At 29.9% G+C, this 6,858-nt stretch overlaps 1 non-coding gene across 1 annotated transcript; it reads left to right on the top strand.

Moving 5' to 3' along the window:
• The first annotated feature begins 4,082 nt into the window (after nt 1-4,082).
• TRNAS-GCU (transfer RNA serine (anticodon GCU)) lies at nt 4,083-4,164 on the top strand. The gene has a single exon. It is a non-coding gene; the product is annotated as a tRNA-Ser (tRNA).
• The last annotated feature ends 2,694 nt before the right edge of the window (nt 4,165-6,858 follow it).

Here is a 6,858-nt window from a genome sequence, read left to right as displayed (position 1 = left end):
GAAAAAAAAGGGGGAAAAAAGAGAAAAGAAAAAGAAAAGAAACATTTCACAATTTATAGTTATCTAAGCTATATTATGGATTAAATTTGCTAGTTGCAACTACAACACCAAGAATATATTTGATAACTTGCAAGCTAAATATACCAATAACTTATAACTTAGCAATAAAATTATAAAAAAATATTACTCAAGACATACATAAATTAAATAAAAAATCATATAATAATTAAATAAAAAATATTGCTTCATACATACATAGATTAAGAAAAATGTCCGCGACATTATGTGAAGCATGAAATATACCTCCAATTATGCATTTATCTCTTAAACCTGAGATTACTCATGAAGCACATTCGATACATGTGCAAACATAAATTTTCACTTGAAATATATGTGAACTTTTGGCTTTTTAGTTTTCTTTGAACCATAGAAGGAACTTCATTTCAATATAAAAATAAAATTTCTAAATTCACATTTTTGTGATCCATATTCCTACCAAAAATATCTCGCAACATTCATAAAATTAAAATTGTTGATATAGTATAAATTGGGTAGGTAAAGTTTAATTGACTAAGTGTTTTACTAACGTTATTAGAATATTTTCAAATAATGGTTAAATGTATGATTAGAGATGATATTAAATAATATGGTCACTTATCTATATATAAATAGATTAAAATTGATTTTCATATTTTTCAATTTTATATTTAATTTTAAAAGTTAATTCAATTAGTTAGACTATTCATTAAATTAAATGTGTATTGTCAATAAAAAAACCATAAATTACAGGTTTAAATATAGTTAAGTTTTTTGAGGTTACCAATTATTTTTGGAACTAGAGGTTAATATCATCTTCCATCCAACTATTTAAGAGAAGAGAGGGAATATATATATATATATATATATATATATATATATAATTGTGAAAAAAGTCTCTTATAAAATATTTTAAGTATTTGTATCATAATTTGCATGGATTGGCTTTTTGGGAAAGAGATTAAGTTGCAACTATAGGTAGTATTTTGACTCATGTATAGGACCAAGGGTAGATGTTATTTGAAGTACATGACCTTATTGTTATAATCTCAATGATGACAATATGAGATACTAGCTTTCTGGCATGTGCTATCTAGGTTGAAACTACCTTTTGGTTATAGAGTAAGACTTAAAACTACTTCTAATTGGTTAAAAGCTCATTTTCCTCATATATAAGAAAATAATTTGATAGATAAAAAAGCAAATGCATCTAGCAAACTGTGAGACTAGCTTTCTAGCATGGGAAAGAGCTAACCAGCCATATATTGGGTATTTAATGCCCTCAGAGCAGCACGCGACTTAACGGGATAACACGGGAGCGGGTAAATTCGGCATTAAATAATATTTGCCCGCTCCCGTGTTATCGGGCTAAGTGGCGTGCTGCTCTGAGGGCATTAAATACCCAATATATGGTTGGTTAGCTCCAGCCTTCTAGCATGTGCTATCTAGGTTGAAAAACTACTTCTAATTGGTTAAAAGCTCATTTTCCTCATACATAAGCAAATAAATTGATAAACAAAAAGCAAATGCATCTAGAAAACCTGAAAACCTTCCCCTTGTAAACCACTAACAAATCATTTTGTTAATATAATTTTCCTTATAAAATAATAATAAATCAATTAACATTACCCAATAATATTTATTGCCAATTATCGTCATTACTAATTAAAAACTAATTTATATTAAATTTATCATATTATATTATATTATATATATATAAACTAAAAATTATCTTATAATCATACAATTTTATATATCATATCATCATAATTATATACTTACAAATTTATATATTATAATGTGTACAAATCCCAACGAATTTACCATTTTGTATTATAGTTTTATTAGTATTTATATATATTATGTTGAGCTTATATCATAAACAATAGAAAATGGACATAGAGCAGAGTGACCAAACTCCCTCACCTTTCATGTTAGTATAAAGGTGCTAAGACATAGGTGGAAAGAATGAGAATAGATTCATTTCAAGTTCTCTTATGAAACATGAACAAATATGCATTTTATAAATTTTATGGAAGTGAAAATAGCAATATTATTTTTACATTAGTATATACATATTAACATATTTGTTGGAAATGGACACATTTCAAAATTTCTAGTATAAAAATACAAAACTACACATTTTACAAACTTATTAGAAATGAAAAAAAAATTAGTTTATAAAATTTTCAAAATGAAATTTTAAAAAAGTTAATTCTATTAAATTATAATAAAATTTAAAATTTTCATATTTTATTTTAATTGAAAATTAATAAAGGAAAAGTTTTGATTTTCAAAATTCAAAATTAGATGGTTTGGAATTTCAATTTTATAAAATTATAATTAAATGTAATGTTTTATTAGTTTTTTCATAATTTATTTTAATCAAAATGACTAGTTTTGTGTGTTTGGTTAGGATTTTTTATAAAATTTATGGAGATCATATTTTTTTTGTTTTAAAACTAATGTAAGTAATGAAGACAATAAATATTTAGTTTACTCTTTGGAAGATTTTTTTGTTGTGGATCATTCTAGATGTAAGGGTATTGGTTCAAGATCCAGATTTTGATTAATATAAAATCTCTTATCTGTTTCGTTTAAAAAAAATTAAAAATAAAAATTCGAAATTGGTTTCATTCATTTTTGTCTGGAGGATGAACCACATTAGTTGGTTTGAAACATCCACCAACAACTTGAAATTTGATTAATTCGAAAAAATTTATCAAAATCAATATGGATCAGTCTAAAATCAAATAAAAAAATTCAATAAAAAAAATTAAATTCAAGTGAATTTAACATGTTTTTGAAAATTTGAAATTACATAGTTTAGAATTTTAATTTTATTAAATTATAATAGAATCCAATTTCTTATTAAATTTTTGAAAATGAAATAAATTATACCCTACACAATATATCAACTAGTCTAGATTGATTTTAATTCCCTACACCATATATCAACTAGTCTAGATTGATTTTAATTCCCTACACCATATATCAACTAGTCTAGATTGATTTTAATTCCCGACCTACCAAGTACTATTGAGAGAGATTAATTTTCTTTTCATTATTAAAGAGGTTTGCACTTCAAATTTGATCCCTCTCACTACTTAGTAATCTAAAATTAAAAATAAATCTAAACTGATTTATTTATTAATTATAATTATAATTATTTATTTTATTTTATTTTTATATAATTTGATGATGTTAAAATGCCTTATTCATAATTATAATTATAATTATAAGTAGCGTTTATAACAAAATAAAATGCAAAAACATGTCCATAGAAATGTAAATAAATGGAATGTATTTTTTATTTTTGACTAAATTATAATTTAGATCATATATTTGATATTTTATCTACCCATTAATTCTTGATTTTCCCTTTCCACTTAAAGTAAATATTTTTTAAAAAAATGGGGGGGTTAGTCCCTTTAGAAGCTTGTATTAGGCCCAGAGTACAATATTTACATTATATACAACTGTCAATCACATCAATCACATTTTTACATAAGCGAGATAGTACAAATATTTGCTGCGGAGCAGGTATCAGCAACATATAGCTGCAGGAGCAGCCGTAAACATGCAGCAAGGAGAATAGAACCCGGGTGAGGAGGCGGCAAGCCGTCCATCCCGACCGCAGGGGTATAAGCCCAGGTGCAACTTAAAGTAAATATTAGCAGTTAATATAGGGAGGTGGGATAACAAGAAAATCAAACACAATTACAAGAACTTGAAATTAGTGTAATATCCTCATTGGACCAGCTCCCTTATGTTTGCCGAAAAGGTGTTGTATGTGGTGACTCCATACAGAAAACATATAAAAAAAATTGGAAATAAAAGTGGTGGATATAAAAATTAAAAATAAAAAAAATTAATCTGCCATCGTTATTATAGGCTGCTACAAAGTAACATCAGCCTTAACGACCCTTACTGCACATCAACCTTAACAACCCTTATTGCAATGTGTGGAATGGGGCATGTCTTATCATTTTCTTTTTAGATGATGCAATAATAGAAATTATTACATCAAAATAGTAGCACCACCTGTCGCTTTGGCCGAGTGGTTAAGGCGTGTGCCTGCTAAGTACATGGGGTTTCCCCGCGAGAGTTCGAATCTTTCAGGCGACGGTGAAAATTTTATATGTTTTCTGCTCTGTATTTATGTATTAATGTAGGTTTTAAGTATTAATTTATAATGATTTTGGTTAAATTTAATAGATTGCATCCTAAGAAAAAGAGTGAAAATAAAATTAAAATTCTTTTTTTTCTCAATATTTAACATCGAGATGTACCAGAAGTCTGGCTTTTTCATTTTTGCCCTTTTTTAATCATTTTTTATGATATCATTCGATATCTTTATTTTTTGAAAGTCGCTATAAAACGCTCGGAAATGGCGTCCTAGGATTTATCAACTATATTAGGGGTTCTCAATATGTCATATGTATTTTTTGGATGAAGAGATTAACGAGTGTTAAAGGTTTTGTATACTGATGTGTGATTTGACGGTAAGTCTATTTAGGTAAGTTTATTTGGGCGAACCTTGGGAGTACATTGGTTTGCTGTGGTGGATGCTCGAGAAGCAGATTCCCCACCCCCACCTTGGTGGCACGAGAGTCTTGCTTCGCTAAAACCATAGGATCTTAGTATATCGACTTGCAGGTAGTTGGATGTACTCTTGGTGTTATAGTGGCAGCTACAAGGATTGATCTTGGGTTTCCTATAGTTAAAAAAAAAAAAAAACAAACAAACAAACAAACAAGTGTTAAAGGTTTTAATTATTGTTATATATATTTTATGAGTGTCAATTTAGTATGAAAGAGATGTTGTAAAATTATGTTAGATAAACAAATTGACTCAATTAAATTACATAAAATTAAATTAATAATGATGATTATTAATTAAAATATTTTAACTTAATCAAATTCCATAAAAATAAAATAAAATAAAATTAGTAATTCTGATTATTAATTATTATTTATTAATAATTATTTGTAATTATAACTATAATTATTAATAATTAAATTAGTCTATACATATTTTAACTTTAGATTTATCAAGTGTAGAGAGGTATCAAATCTTATAAAGTGCAATTTTTTTTCAAGTTTTATATTAAAAAGAGAATTTTACACATTAATAAATTTAATTCTGTCAACACTTAATAAATCCAAAATTAAAAATACATTTATTCTAATTAATTTCTCTTCAAGCTTCATCAAAATACATATTTTCAATTACTTAATAAAAAATCTATGTACAAAAATAAACATGGTTTATATATGTGATTTTGGAAAAAAGAAAAAACAAGATCCTCCTAAGAGAGGAGGAAACATGGCGTCTCAAGAGCAGAGCAATATGGATAAAAGCTGGAGACAGGAACTCAAAATTCTTCCACAAGTTCGCCAGTGCAAGAAGGGAGAAAAGTTCTATCTGGAGTATTAGAGATGAACAGGGGAACATTTTCCTAGCACAGGATCAGAGTTCTTCAGAGGCAGTTCGATATTTCCAAGCACAATATAGAAGGAGGGAGGTTGTTTTCCAGGATGCCCTTTGGGGTGTTGAGCATACGCCTGAAATGTTCAACGTTGAGGCAAATGAAGATTTCCTTAAACCCATCTCTGAGGAAGAACTTCTTAAGGCCATGAAATCCTTCAAAAAGGACAAGAGCCCGGGGCCTGATGGCTGGCCAATAGAATTTTTTCTACATTTCTTCGATCTCTTCAAGAAGGATTTCCTGAGTATGGTAGATGCATCCCGCATGGCAGGAAACATTCATTCGGCCACTACCTCAACTTTCATTGCGCTTATCCCAAAGAAGCATAGGACTGAATCCTTTCAGGATTTTCGGCCAATCTCTTTATGTAACATCATGTTTAAAATCATATCAAAAATTGTTGCAGAGAGAATGAAGCCCTTTCTGAATGCCTTTATCACCAGAGACCAGCATGCTTTTTTAAAGGACAGATTCATCCTGGATGCGGTCGCCATGACACAAGAAAGCCTTTTCAAAATGATATCAAAGAATATGGAGGCGGCAATCCTTAAGATAGACTTACAGAAAGCTTATGATTCTGTTGACTGGGGTTTTCTGAGAATTATGCTGGCAAAGATTGGACTTAAGGCACAAGGTGTCAATTGGGTCATGTCTTGTGTGGAGAATGTAAAATATTCGGTAATTGTGAATGGAATTCCCTCGGTCTTTTTTCAGGCTGAGCGGGGCCTTCGGCAGGGATGTCCCCTTTCCCCTCTGCTCTTCATTCTGGTGATGAACACTCTTAGTCTTCAGATTAACAAAGCTGTTGCGGACAAAAGATGTCTTCCGGTCAAGATCTGTAAGAACATTTCCATCTCACATAATCTTTTTGTTGATGATGTCCTTATATTTGCAATGCTCTGTCGGGCCTCCTGGGCTTGCATAAATGACATTCTCACCAGATTCCAGAAGGCTACGGGCCTGTTTGTAAATAAGGAAAAATCCTTCTTGTATCACAACGATGTCGAGCTGGATATCGTTCAGTGGATCTCAAACCTGATGGGCATATCTACAGTCTCATTACATCAGGGGTTTAAATACCTGGGTTTCTCTTTAGAGGCAAAAGGATATTCTATTGGGGACTGGCAATGGTTGCTGGAAAGGTTCTACAAGAAGATTGCACTATGGAAATATAAATTCCTCTCTCTTGCGGGCAGGCTTACACTAGCACAATCGGTCCTCTGTCAACTTCCTGTCTACTGGGCTCATATTTTCTACCTTCCTAGCAAAATCATCAAGCAGATGAACAGGTTGATCGCAAATTTTCTGTGGGGAGGAAAAGCATATCAATG

Source organism: Pinus tabuliformis, chromosome 5_2 (assembly GCF_031772625.1).
Source record: "Pinus tabuliformis cultivar Carrire ecotype Pingquan chromosome 5_2, CPIR1, whole genome shotgun sequence".
Classification (NCBI taxonomy): Eukaryota; Viridiplantae; Streptophyta; class Pinopsida; order Pinales; family Pinaceae; genus Pinus; species Pinus tabuliformis.
The sequence above is the reverse complement of the archived record's forward strand: the minus strand, read 5'-3'. Positions and strand labels throughout refer to the sequence as shown.